Source organism: Budorcas taxicolor, chromosome 3 (genome assembly GCF_023091745.1).
Source record: "Budorcas taxicolor isolate Tak-1 chromosome 3, Takin1.1, whole genome shotgun sequence".
Classification (NCBI taxonomy): Eukaryota; Metazoa; Chordata; class Mammalia; order Artiodactyla; family Bovidae; genus Budorcas; species Budorcas taxicolor.
The window spans coordinates 119368718-119382568 of NC_068912.1; positions in this window are offsets into that span (position 1 = coordinate 119368718).

The window sequence follows — 13851 nt, forward strand, 5'->3', positions numbered from 1 at the left end:
TCATAAATGGAAGGAAAACAGTACCAGCTTGAAGCTGAAACAAGAAAAGCACTCAAGAAAAATATTGTGTGTAAACATCAGAGAACGTTAATTGTCTGAAGCAGCAATGGCTTCTATGTCAGTATTAAAAACAGGTAAAAATTAGCATCACGAATAGGAGGAGGTAAATGGAATTACGTTCCGGTCTGTCTTCCTTTGCCAGCTATGGTGTCAAGAAGCAGATGCCAAAACTAAGCTCTACTCGCAGAAGATGCACTGGGGTGCCTCTGAGAAGGAAGAGGGGCCAGGCAGCAGCAGTAGGTGAGTGGGCCTCAGCCCCGACGCAGGCTCCAGTCTCGTGGAAGGAGAGAGGAGAGGAGGAAGGCTTGGCAGGAAGACAGGGACTGTTTGTTGTGTGGCTCTGAGAAAACCTGGGCCAGTCCCAGGCAGGCCCCTGGGGAGCCCCTGGCAAAGATGACCTGCTGGAGGAACGCTTGGGCAGGAATAAGCTGGCTTTGCACTGCCTCCAAGTGCCGTCACTGCCAGAGAACCACTGCGGGGAGACCATGGCTTTGGCTGGAGGCTGCGAGGGTCAGAAAGAGCTGCCCCCAACTCCTCTCCCTGCAGCAACGTCCCTTGAACCCACACAAGCATTGCTTTAAATGCAGTAAAAATTCTACTTTACGATAGACTGTAATCAATCAAGGATACATACTGTAATCTCTAGACAACCTATAAAATAGAAGTATAAAAATACATACCTAAATATTCAGCAAATTTGAATAATAAAAAGCACTTGATTAACAATATCTTCAAAAAGATAATGTAAAGGAACAAGTGGGCAAAACAGATGGGGGCAAAAAACCAGTAAGATTAACAGTAATTGCATCAGTAATTACAGACAGATGGTTCAGTTGCTCAGTCATGTCCAACTCTTTGAGACCCCATGGACTGCAACACACCAGGCTTCCCTGTCCATCAGCAACTCCTGGAGTTTGCTCAAACTTATCCACTGAGTCAGTGATGCCATCCAACCCTCTTATCTTCTGTTGTCCCCTTCTCCTCCTGCCTTCAATCTTTCCCAGCATCAGGGTCTTTTCCAGTGAGTCAATTCTTCGCATCCAGTGGCCAAACTATTGGAGCTTCAGCATCAGTCCTTCCAATGAATATTCAGGACTGATTTCCTTCAGAATGGACTGGTTGGATCTCCTTGCAGTCCAAGGGTCTCTCAAGAGTCTTCTCCAACACCACAGTTCAAAAGAATCAATTCTTTGGCACTCAGTTTTCTTTATGGTCCAACTCTCACACCCATACATGACTCCTGGAAAAACCATAGTTTTGATTGATCCTTTAAATGTAAATGGATCAAAGTCAAAGAAAGACATGAAGATGTTCAATTAACAAGAGCACCAACCATTTACAAGATTTAATTTTGAAATTTCATGGTATGGTTTGGCATATCTCAATTATGAAAACAAAACCTTTAGAGAGAATATTTTAAGTTGGATAATTTTACTCTATATTGAAACAGAATGCAATTGAGAAGCCTTAACATTTTTTAGGATCTAAATATGGTGAAACATTCAAATGAATCTTAAGTACAATTTATTTAAGAAGTTTCATTTTATAAATATATTTGCCAAAGAAAAGTACTCTGAAAGAAGGAATAAAAAAAGTACCTGAGAAAATATTTGGCCTGAAATATTTACACATTTATTTATGAAAAAAACAAAAGTAAGATTTTCTTTCATTTAGAAGATTTGTTCTGAGGTTACTTGACAGCTACTTGTTAATTTTCAACAGAGAAATCACATCCTATGATCAGTAGCAAACAGTCAATTAAAGTGTGTCTGCAACTGCAAATTTATTAATGACAAAACAAAACTTGGAAGAAGATTTCAATTTTATGAAGAGACAAAAGAGATAAATTTCATGGAAAAAGAATTGGATAAGCAATGGGTTAAAGTGTTTGAATATATTTCAAGAAGAATGGGCTTATCATATTATTTTAGTGTTCTGATAATCAGAAGTTTATTTTATTTTGCTTTAATGAATACAGGTGCATGTGATTTTTAACAAGAATTTTATTTTTTAAATTTATTTACTGGTAAAACTGTTTTATGTATCCAGCAATTCAAACTGGTATGGACCTAACAGAAGAAGATATTAAGAAAAGGTGGCAAAAATACACAGAAGAACTATACAAAAAAAGATCTTCATGACCCAGATAACCATGATGGTGTGATCACTCACCTAGAGCCAGAATCCTTCGCATCCTAGAATGAGAAGTCAAGTGGGCCTTAGGAAGCATCACTACGAACAAAGCTAGTGGAGGTAAAGGAATTCCAGTTGAGCTGTTTCAAATCCTGAAAGATGATGCTGTGAAAGTGCTGCACTCAATACACCAGCAAACCTGGAAAACTCAGCAGTGGCCACAGGACTGGAAAAGGTCAGTTTTCATTCCAATCCCAAAGAAAGGCAATGCCAAAGAAACATTCAAACTACTACACAACTGAACTCTTCTCACATGCTAGCAAAGTAATACTTAAAATTCTCCAAGCCAGGCTTCAACAGTACATGAACCATGAAATTCCAAATGTTCAAGCTGGATTTAGAAAAGACAGAGGAACCAGAGATCAAATTGCCAACAGCTGTTGGATCATCAAAAAAGCAAGAGAGTTCCAAAAAAACCTCCACTTCTGCTTTATTGACTATGCCAAAGCCTTTAACTTTATGGATCACAACAAACTATGGAAAATTTTTTAAGAGATTGGAATACCAGACCACCTGACCTGCCTCCTGAGAAATCTGTATGCAGGTTAAGAAGAAACGGTTAGAACTGGACATGGAACAGCAGACTGGTTCCAAATCAGTAAAGGAATATGTCAAGGCTGTATATTGTCACCCTGCTTATTTAACTTATATGCAGAGTACATCATGAGAAACACTGGGCTGGTAGAAGCACAAGCTGGAATCAAGATTGCAGGGAGAAATATCAATAACCTCAGATATGCAGATGACACCACCCTTATGGCAGAAAGTGAAGAGGAGCTAAAAGGCCTCTTGATGGAAGTGAAAGAGGAGACTGAAAAAGTTGGCTTAAAGCTCAGCATTCAGAAAACAAAGATCATGGCATCCAGTCCCATCACTTCATGGGAAATAGATGGGGAAACAGTGGAAACAGTGAGACTATTTTTTGGGGCTCCAAAATCACTGCATAAGTTATTGAAAAGCAGAGATATTACTTTGCCAACAAAGGTCTGTCTAGTCAAGGCTATGGTTTTTCCAGTGGTCATGTATGGATGTGAGAGTTGGACTGTGAAGAAAGCTGATCACCGAAGAATTGATGCTTTTGAACTGTGGTGTTGGAGAAGACTCTTGAGAGTCCCTTGGACTGCAAGGAGATCCAACCAGTCCATTCTGAAGGAGATCAGCCCTGGGATTTCTTTGGAAGGAATGATGCTAGAGCTGAAACTCAAGTACTTTGGCCACCTCATGCGAAGAGTTGACTCATTGGAAAAGACTGTGATGCTGGGAGGGATTGGGGGCAGGAGGAGAAGGGGATGACAGAGGATGAGATGGCTGGATGGCATCACTAACTCAATGGACGTGAGTCTGAGTGAACTCCGGGAGTTGGTGATGGAAAGGGAGGCCTGGCATGCTGTGATTCATGAGGTGGCAAAGAGTTGAACACGACTGAGCAACTGAACTGAACTGAACTGAGAATCACTGCAGATGGTGACTGCAGCCATGAAATTCAAAGACGCTTACTCCTTGGAAGAAAAGCTATGACCAACCTAGACAGCATATTAAAAAGCAGAGACATTACTTTGCCAACAAAAGTCTGTCTAGTCAAAACTATGGTTTTTTCCAGTAGTCATGTATGGATATGAGAGTTGAACCATAAAGAAGGCTGAGTGCCAGGGAATTTATGCTTTCGAACTGTGGTGTTGGAGAAGACTCTTGAGAGTCCCTTGGATGGCAAGGAGATCCAACCAGTCCATCCTAAGGGAAATCAGTCCTGAATATTTGTTGGAAAGACTGATGCTGAAGCTGAAACTCCAATGCTTTGGCCACCTGATGTGAAGAACTGACTCATTTGAAAAGACCCTGATGCTGGGAAAGATTGAAGGCGGGAGGAGAAGGGGACAACAGAGGATGAGATGGTTGGATGGCATCATTGACTCAATGGACATGACTTTGAATAGACTCTGGGAGTTGCTGATGGACAGGGAAGCCTGGTGTGCTGCAGCCCGTGGAGCTGCAAAGAGTCGGAGACGACTGAGCGAGTGAGCTGAACTAAACTGAATTCAACGCAATTATTTTCTTGATCCATATGTAAATTTCAAGAAATTCACATTTTCATCATTTTTATTACTCTGTTACTCTCAGTACTATCCTTTGATGGAACCCTTTAAAGCCCAGCAGTGAAAATTGGAGTGAGAGCAGATGACTGTGGATGAGCCAGTGTGTGTCACCATGATAAGGGCATGACGGCATATTATTCATTAGAATGGAGAGAGTTAGGAATGAAATTGGGGTGACTATGGTGTGTCTGCCCCAGGCACATTGGTAAGCTGGAAGGCGTTACCCTCAGGAAGACTTTAGGCTGCAGAGCCCACCTCGTCCAGCCCCAAAACCATTTTCTCAATGGAACAGTCAGCAGAGAAAGGCGAGGTGACAAGGTGTCACAGAGGCTGTCCTGTTGGTATTCAGAAAGCATTGTGCTGATGAATATGACCTTGTTTATGAGCGAGATCAGACACTTCCTTGTTACTGAAAGCCGAGAGCAAAAGGCAAGTTAACAGTAAAGAGATACATTATCAAGCATCAAGATGCTGAAGGTCAAACTTCATCTTACCACTAGCAAGCTCCTCTGTTATTTGAAAGGTTACTCATCCCACTTGGAATTTCAAGTGGTAGTTGATTGGGTTTAGAGCTTTTCCTATCTTTATCCTTTGAAAACTGTCTAGACGCCGATGCTAAGACGGGCTGCCAATGCCCAATAACTCAGATCTCCAGATCCAGCAAACGGGACACTGCTAAGATACTTGCAGTTAAATCCTGACTTTCTAATTACAGTGATGGATGGAGCATTTAGCATAAGCGCTCTATGCCCCCTTCTAACAAACACCTGAAGCAGAGTGAAAAGGAAAAAATACTTCGGTATTTACTTAAGCTTTCTCATGAGTGCACTAGCTTGTATTTCTTCTAGATTAGCAGAGCTATTGTCAAAAATAGGCTCAAGAAATAAGCCAATAAGCTGATGCAGTATAAGAATGAACACACATGCAATATGTTGTTTTTGTTCCATCACTAAGTTGTGTCTGACTGTTTGCAACCCCAAGGACTGCAGCACGCCAGGCCTCCCTGTCCTTCACTATCTCCTGGAGCTTGCTCAAACCCATGTCCATCGAGTTGGTGATGCCATCCAACCATCTCATCCTCTGTTGCCCCTTCTCCTCCTGCCCTCAATCTTTCCCAGCATCAGGGTCTTTTCCAGTGAGTCAGCTCTTCACATCAGGTGGCTAAATTATTATAGCTTCAGCTTCAGTATCATTCCTTCCAATGAATATTTAGGGCTAATTTCCTTTAGGATTGACTGGTTTTATCTCCTCACTCTCCAAGGGACTCTCAAGAGTCTTCTCCAGCACCACAGTTTGAAAGCATCAATTCTCCAGTGCCCTGCCTTCTTTATGGTCCAGCTCTCACGTCGGTACATGACTACTGGGAAAACCATAGCTTTAACTATAGGGACCTTTGTTGGAAAAGTGATGTCTCCATTTTTTAATATGCTGTTTAGGTTGGTCATAGCTTTTCTTCCAAGGAGCAAGCGTCACTATAGTTAAAATAGATAACCAACACGGACCTCCTGTACAGCACGGGGAACTCTGCTCAATATGCTATAATAAACTAAATGGGAAAAGACTCTGAAAAGTATAGATACATGTATATGTACAAGTGTCCGCCTCCAATGCAGGAGACCAGGGTTTGATCCCTGGGTCGGGAAGATCCGCTGGAGAAGGAAATGGTAACCCACTCTAGTATTCTTCCTGGAGAATCCCATGGACAGAGGAGCCTGGTAAGCTACAGTCCACGGGGTCGCAGAGAGTCGGACACGACTGAGCGACTTCACTTTCACTTTCACAGCTGAACCACTGTGCGTTACACGTGGAACTAACCCAACATTGCAAATCAACTACAGTGCAGTATAAAATAAAATTTTAACAATAAAATACAGATTAAAAGGTCAAAAAAGGTGAACAGATCAGCAAAAGCCAAGGGCTGCATATTAAATTTATTTTAGTTTCCATGTTTCAATTTTCATTCTGTAAAAGCGCTGTGTTTGTGAATTAGTCAGACTGTAGGTCTGGACGCCCCTCCTGCCTGGATGTTAGCCGCACAGCCTGGCTCCACATGCGGGTGTTGGGGGTGGGGTGGGGAGAGGGTCAGTGTTCCCAGGTGAATCTTGGAAACCTCAGGGCCATGAGGTGAACCCCACCACCCGCCACCGTCTCCAAGTCCGCAGAGTCACACCACTGCTGAGAGCCGCTTTCCCTACAGTCTGAGCTCAGTCTCAGCTACACTGTTAGGGCCTGGTTCCCAGGGCGCTCATCCACTCCCAGGAAGGCGTTCCAGGAATTCTGAGGGCAGGTTGGAGGTCCATCTTGTAGAAGTGGACGCCCCACTCAGAGGAGCTGAGTGTTCTGCTCAAGTGGTCTGGAGACGGTGACCTCCAGGGACTCGCGACTCACACCCAGGCCCTGCTGGCCGAGTTTCCAGGCTAAGCGGTTACAAATGGACATTTCCTTCGAACCACACACAATCCCGAGGAGGACAGGCAGGGAGCAGCGCCATCCGAGAGCTGGCGCTAAAAGTTGTGCGCCCTGAGCCGCTCCCGTCTCTGCGTCTCGGTGTCCTTGCTGGTAAAATAAGGGGCTGAGTCAGAGCCCCACGTTCCCCTTTGTAAACCCCAGAACACTGGGCAAGGTTAAACCATATACATATGTGTTGAAAATAATTTTCATTTTTCTAAAATTGAAAGGTATAATCAAGGCATAGTCTTTTCAAGAAGTATACCTCAGTTACCCTGTTCCTGGTTGGAATTCCAATAGCACTCCATTACATAAATATTATATAACACCCCTCTCTACAAAAAACCAGAGACGCCAGGTGGGTGAAGAACAGAACAATTACAGAGAACAGTGAGAGGTATTACCCACCATCAGCCACTTAATTCCAAGGATTAGGAGCCAAGCACAATCCCACACAGTAAGTGAACATCACCTAATTAAAACCTCCTTTATAAACGGCGCCATTAGATTCGCTACGGCCGCCGATCGCGGGAGTGGGTCATTATGCAGCATTATTGCGGCCCTAAGACGCTTCTCTGGGACATGACTCAGAGCTCATAAAGCCAGCAAGGACCCGCGCTCCCGATTCCAGCCAATTTTCGGAGCGCTGTGAAAAATATAGTTATGCCAGGGTGGTTTCCACCCCAGAGCGGTTGTTGCCATTTTGTTGACAGGAGTGGAATAGATGAGCAGAGGGAGCTCGTGCAGGAAGAGACGGGGGATGTGGCGGAGGAATGAGGTGGGAATCAGAGCTGGCCAGGCCGCCAGCTCCTCACCTGCAGGGCTGGGGGGCCTTGGCAAGAGTGGGGGCAGGCCACGGCCCCAACTCCTCTGCGAGCCCACCTGGCTCCTGGAGCAAGGCCATCCCCCAAACAAGAGGTCAGACCTGTCCTACAAGGGGCCTCAAGGCTGCACAGTGGTGCTGAATAGAAGGAAGAGAATCACCCACTTCTCTCCACCCCCTCCACCCCCAGTTTCCCAGCCAGGGCATGGGGGGGCGGTGAGGTCACAGGCAACACAGACCAGAGAGTGGGGCCTCGCTGCTGGGACACTGCTCTGCACCCCCATGCTGCCTGCCCCTGGGTGGAGACCCCCAGAGCAGACAGCCTCTCCGTCCCTTCTTTCTGTGTGGAGAGGGGCTTGCCTGAAAGGTGAGTCTGGCGCAGGAACCAGGTGTGTGGGCTCAGCTCAGCCCTGCACCCCCCCTCTTCTTTGCAGGAGCCAAGCCCCCTGCTGCCAGCCTGGCCGACCACACCAGATCCGGGCCAGGCCCCCTCAGAGTGAAACCTCTGTGTTTCCACCTGAGACGTGAAGCCAGTCCTCCTAGGCGCGCAGGGTTAGGTGGTGGTGGTTTAGTCCGTAGGCTGTGCCCAATTCTTGCGACCCCAGGGACTGTAGCCCGCTCCAGGCAAGAACACTGGAGTGGGTTGCCATGCCCTCCTCCAGGGGATCTTCCCAACCCAGGGATCGAGCCTGGGTCTCCTGCATTGCAGGCAGGATTTCCCTGCATTGTAGGCAGAATCTTTACTGACTGAGCTACAAGGGAAGATAACTAGCTACAGGGTCAGCGGGTTAGTGAAAACTGAGAAGCTGTACTGGCTTAGTGAATCTGGTAAGTCCATCAGTCAGGTTCACCTGAGGAACTGGGCCAAGGACACAAACGTGGACCAGAGGCCAGGGATAGCGACTGGCCAGATGTGGGGTCTGAGGAGGCTGGGCTCTGTGCCCGGGGCTCACCTGCTGGGATCTGGCATGATCTGGATGACCAGAGGGACGATGTTCTTCCCAGGGCTCTGGCTCAGCTGAGAGGGGTCATAGGTTAAGGCGGTGGGTGGGGGTGTGTGGCTGCTCCTCCCCCACCCTATCCTTCCCTATTTGGGGTGCTGTGAGCACCTCCCCCACCCACCTCTCAGCTACCATCCTGGCCAGGACTTGCTGCACCAGCCAAGGACTGAGGTCACACCCCTCAGAGCAGGGTGTGACTGGACGACACCAGCTTCTCTGGCGTGTGTGCTCGGCTGCTCAGTTGTGTCTGACTCTTTGCGACCCTGTGGACTGCAGCCCGCCAGGCTCCTCTGTCCATGGGCTTCTCCAGGCAAGAACACTGGAGTGGGCTGCCATTTCCTTCCCCCAGGAATCTTCCCCACCCAGGGACTGAGCCCAGGTTTTCTGTGTCTCCTGCATTGATGCGTGGATTCTTTACCATTGTGCCACCTGGGAAGCCCTTCTCTCTGGATTGTGGTTTAATCACATGCTTCCTGGAATCTCTGCAGTTACATATCCACCACTCCAAAGCACGTCTCCAAGACAAGCTCTTCAATATCACAGTAATCCAAGTCTATGCCCCAAACACTAATGCCAAAGAAGCTGAAGTTGAACGGTTCTATAAAGACCTGTAAGACCTTCTAGAACTAACACCAAGAAAAGATGTCCTTTTCATCACAGGGGACCAGAATGCAAAAGCAGGAAGTCAAGAGATACCTGGAGTAACAGGCAAAGTTGGCAAAATGAAGCAGGGCAAAAGCTAATAGAGTTTTGCCAAGAGAATGCACTGGTCATAGCAAACACCCTCTTCCAACAACGCAAGAGAACACTCCACGCATGGACATTACCAGATGGTCATCACCGAAATCAGATTGATTGTATTCTTTGCAGCAAAGATGGGGAAGCTCTATACAGTCAGCAAAAACAAGACCGGGAGTTGACTGTGGCTCAGATCACAAACTCCTTATTGCCAAATTCAGACTTAAATTGAAGAAAGCAGGGAACACCATTAGGCCGTTCAGGTAAATCAAATCCCTTTCGATTACACAGTGAAAGAGACAAATAGAGTCAAGGGATTAGATCTGACACACAGAGCGCCTGAAGAACTATAGATGGAGGTTCGTGACATTGTACAAGAGGCAGTGATCAAGACCATCCCCAGAAAACCAGAAAAAGAAATGCAAAAAGGCAAAATGGTTGCCTGAGGAGGGCTTCTAAATATCTGAGAAAAGAAGAGAAGTGAAAGGCAAAGGGGAAAAGGAAAGATATCCCATTTGAATGCAGAGTTTCAAAGAATAGCCAGGAGAGATAAGAAAGTCTTCCTCGGTGATCAATCTAAAGAAATAGAGGGTAAGAATAGAATGGGAAAGACTAGAGATCTCTTCAAGAAAATTAGAGATACCAAGGGAATATTTTATGCAAAGATGGGCACATCAAAGGGCAGAAACAGTATGGACCTAACAGAAGCAGAAGAGATTAAGAAGAGCTGGCAAGAATACACAGAAGATCCTAATGACCTGGATAACCACGATGGTGCACTCACCTAGAGCCAGATATCCTGGAGTCCGAAGTCAAATGGGCCTTAGGAAGCATCCCTGCGAACAAAGCTAGTGGAGGTGACGGAATTCTGGCTGAGCTCTCTCAAATCCTAAAATAAGATGCTGTGAAAGTGCTGCACTCAGTATGCCAGCAAATTAGAAGAACTCAGGAGTGGCCATAGGACTTGAAAAGAGTTTGTTTTCATTCCAGTCCCAAAGGAAGGCAATGCCAAAGAATGTAAAATAGAGAGCCAGTGTGAGTTTCTCACCTTGTTTAATTTTATCTAAAATAAGTCAGTATTTTCAATGTAATGCAAAGGGCTGAGATGCTTGGGCTCCGTTTACTTCCCACTTTCTCGGCGTGTAACTCTGCACCCATTTAACCCTTTTAATAGGATGTGGTCATCACTGTTCTGAACAGTCAGCACTCACTCTGGCTGCCCCTGCCTTTACTCTTTTCTCCTGTTCCTTCCTCCACTCCCATGCTTCACTGGGGTCATTTTCCTTCTACCGGCATGATCCCCTTTCACACTGCCTTTAGTTCATGGTTTTATTTTTAATTTTAAATTCTTTATTGTGTATTGGGGTACAGCCGGTTAACAATGCTGTGATAGTCTCAGGTGAAATAGTGCAGGAGCTCAGCTGCACGTATACATGTATCCATTCTCCCCCAAACCCCCCTCCCATGCGGGCCAGCACAGAACATCAAGCAGAATTCCATGCGCTATACAGTATGTCCTTGCTGCTTATCCAAATTAAATACAGCAATGTGAACATGACTTTGCCACAGTCCCTAATATCCTTTCCCCCTGGCAACCCTGAGTTTTGATTGCAAGTTTTCTCAGACTTTATTTGAAAATGCCTCTGTGTTTCCTTTACTTTCAGAGGGTATTTTCACTGGGCATAGAATTCTAAGTTGGCAATTCTTTTCTTTTCTTGGAAGATGTCGTTCAATTGTCTTCTGACTTCTATGATTTTGTTGAGAAGGCAGTTGTCAGGTTACCTCTTTGAGAAGAATGTGTATCCCCCACCACCCACTCTAGTATCGTTTTTTTTCCCTAAATGTTTTTAAATTGTGGTGAAAGACATACAACATAGAGTTTACCATTTGTAAGTGTAGCGTGAAGTGGTATTAAGTACATCCATATTGTTCTGTGAGCCTTGCCATCCATCTCGAGAACTCTCTTCATCCTGCAGAACTGAAGCTCTGTACTTACTGAACAATAACTCCCCCTCCTCCTCCCCCGGCTGTTATTCTACTTCCCTTCTCTGTGATTTTGTCAACTCCAAGTGCCTCATATAAGTGGAATCGCATAGTATTTGTGACTGGCTTATTTCATTTAATGGAATGTCCTCAAGCCTGTCAGAATTTCCTTCCTTTTAAAAGCTGACCAACATGCCATTGTATTGACAGACTACATTTTGTTTATCCACTCATATGCAGATGGACCCCTACTCCAGTATTCTCGCCTGGAGAATTCCACAGACAGAGGGGCCACTATGTATGCTTAGCTGTGAATTTTTCTTTTTTTAAATTCTACTTGTGGTTCATAATATTTCTTGGTTCTATGGGATTGATGCTTTGAGTGTTTGGGGGCTTGCTCAGCCAGTGCATCTTCAAAGCTGTTCTGTCCTCTCCTCTGGGGCTCGACTATAGATTTATCAGACTTTTTTTCACCATCTCACATGCTTCTTTTATGTTCTTTTTCTGCATTTATTTTCCTTTCGCCTCTTAATGTGTCTTTCTGGGTGCTTTCATTTTGCAGATAGTTTTCACTTTCATCTCAGATTCAAAGGATTTGTTAACAAAATAAGCCCACTCATCATATAAAAATAAATAATTTCAATATTTATTAGAGAATTATCTAGCTTTCTTTCCGTATACTAACATTAAAAGAAAAAAGAAATAGAAACAGCAGGGACTACGTCACCAAATCAGGTTTTGACCAACATCCAGGCGTAAACAGCACTGGGAAGTCCCATGGCACAGCACATGCTGCAGCTGCTGCTGCTAAGTTGCTTCATTCGTATCCAACTCTGTGTGTTGGGAAGACATACAGAGCCGTGTCCCACCAGATTCCCCCGTCCCTGGGATTCTCCAGGCAAGAGCACTGGAGTGGGTTGCCATTGCCTTCTCCAATGCATGAAAGTGAAAAGTGAAAGTGAACTCGCTCAGTCATGTCCGACTCCTAGCGACCCCATGGACTGCAGCCCACCGGGCTCCTCCATCCGTGGGACTTTCCAGGCAAGAGTAATGGAGTGGGGTGCCATTGCCTTCTCCGGCACAGCACATGAGGAGTCCCAATTGGAAAAAGGTCCCAGGCAGCTCATCCACTCCATGGATGAGACTTCAGACACTGTGAGGTTCCTGCTGATAATCCCAGAATGCAAGCTGATATCATTGTCATCAGTCTGTGCGTGACTGCAGCTCTGGTTTCCCGTTAATGCAGTTTGTTTTGGCTTATAAACCTTGGAATGCTGTTAAGCCCAGGCTTGGTTAATCAGACTTCCTTCAGGAGCTCAACAATCTCAGGATCGTCCCCTCTCTTATCTACGGTGCTGTGAGTCTTGCAGTCTTAGCTGGCCAGGGCATTCACAGTCAGGGCAGTGTCCAGGTACGTTAGAAGCAGAGTCCAAGATCTTCTCTGTTTTGTCTCTGAAGCTTAAACAAGACTATCTACTTAATTTCCTGAACAGTTTTCTACTGGCCCATCTTCCAGGTCACTCATCTCTTTCATTGTCTCTGATTTGCTATTAAATCCATCTATGGAGAAGGGCTTTGACTGTGTGGATCACAATAAACTGTGGAAAATTCTGAGAGAGATGGGAACACCAGACCACCTGACCTGCCTCTTGAGAAATCTGTATGCAGGTCAGGAAGCAACAGTTAGAACTGGACATGGAACAACAGACTGGTTCCAAATAGGAAAAGGAGTACGTCAAGGCTGTATATTGTCACCCTGCTTATTTAACTTATATGCAGAGTACATCATGAGAAACGCTGGACTGGAAGAAACACAAGCTGGAATCAAGATTGCTGGGAGAAATATCAATAACCTCAGATATGCAGATGACACCACCCTTATGGCAGAAAGTGAAGAGGAACTAAAAAGCCTCTTGATAAAAGTGAAAGAGGAGAGTGAAAATGTTGGCTTAAAGCTCAACATTCAGAAAACGAAGATCATGGCATCCGGTCCCATCACTTCATGGGAAATAGATGGGAAAACAGTAGAAACAGTGTCAGACTTTATTTTTTGGGGCTCCAAAATCACTGCAGATGGTGACTGCAGCCATGAAATTAAAAGATGCTTACTCCTTGGAAGAAAAGTTATGACCAACCTAGATAGTATATTCAAAAGCAGAGACATTATTTTGCCAACTAAGGTTTGTCTAGTCAAGTCTATGGTTTTTCCAGTGGTCGTGTATGGATGTGAGAGTTGAACTGTGAAGAAGGCTGAGTGCTGAAGAATTGATGCTTTTGAACTGTGGTGTTGGAGAAGACTCTTGAGAGTCCCTTGGACTGCAAGGAGATCCAACCAGTCCATTCTGAAGGAGATCAGCCCTGGGATTTCTTTGGAAGAAATGATGCTAAAGCTGAAGCTCCAGTACTTTGGCCACCTCATGCGAAGAGTTGACTCATTGGAAAAGACTCTGATGCTGGGAGGGATTGGGGGCAGGAGAAGAAAGGGATGACCCAGGATGAGATGGCTGGATGG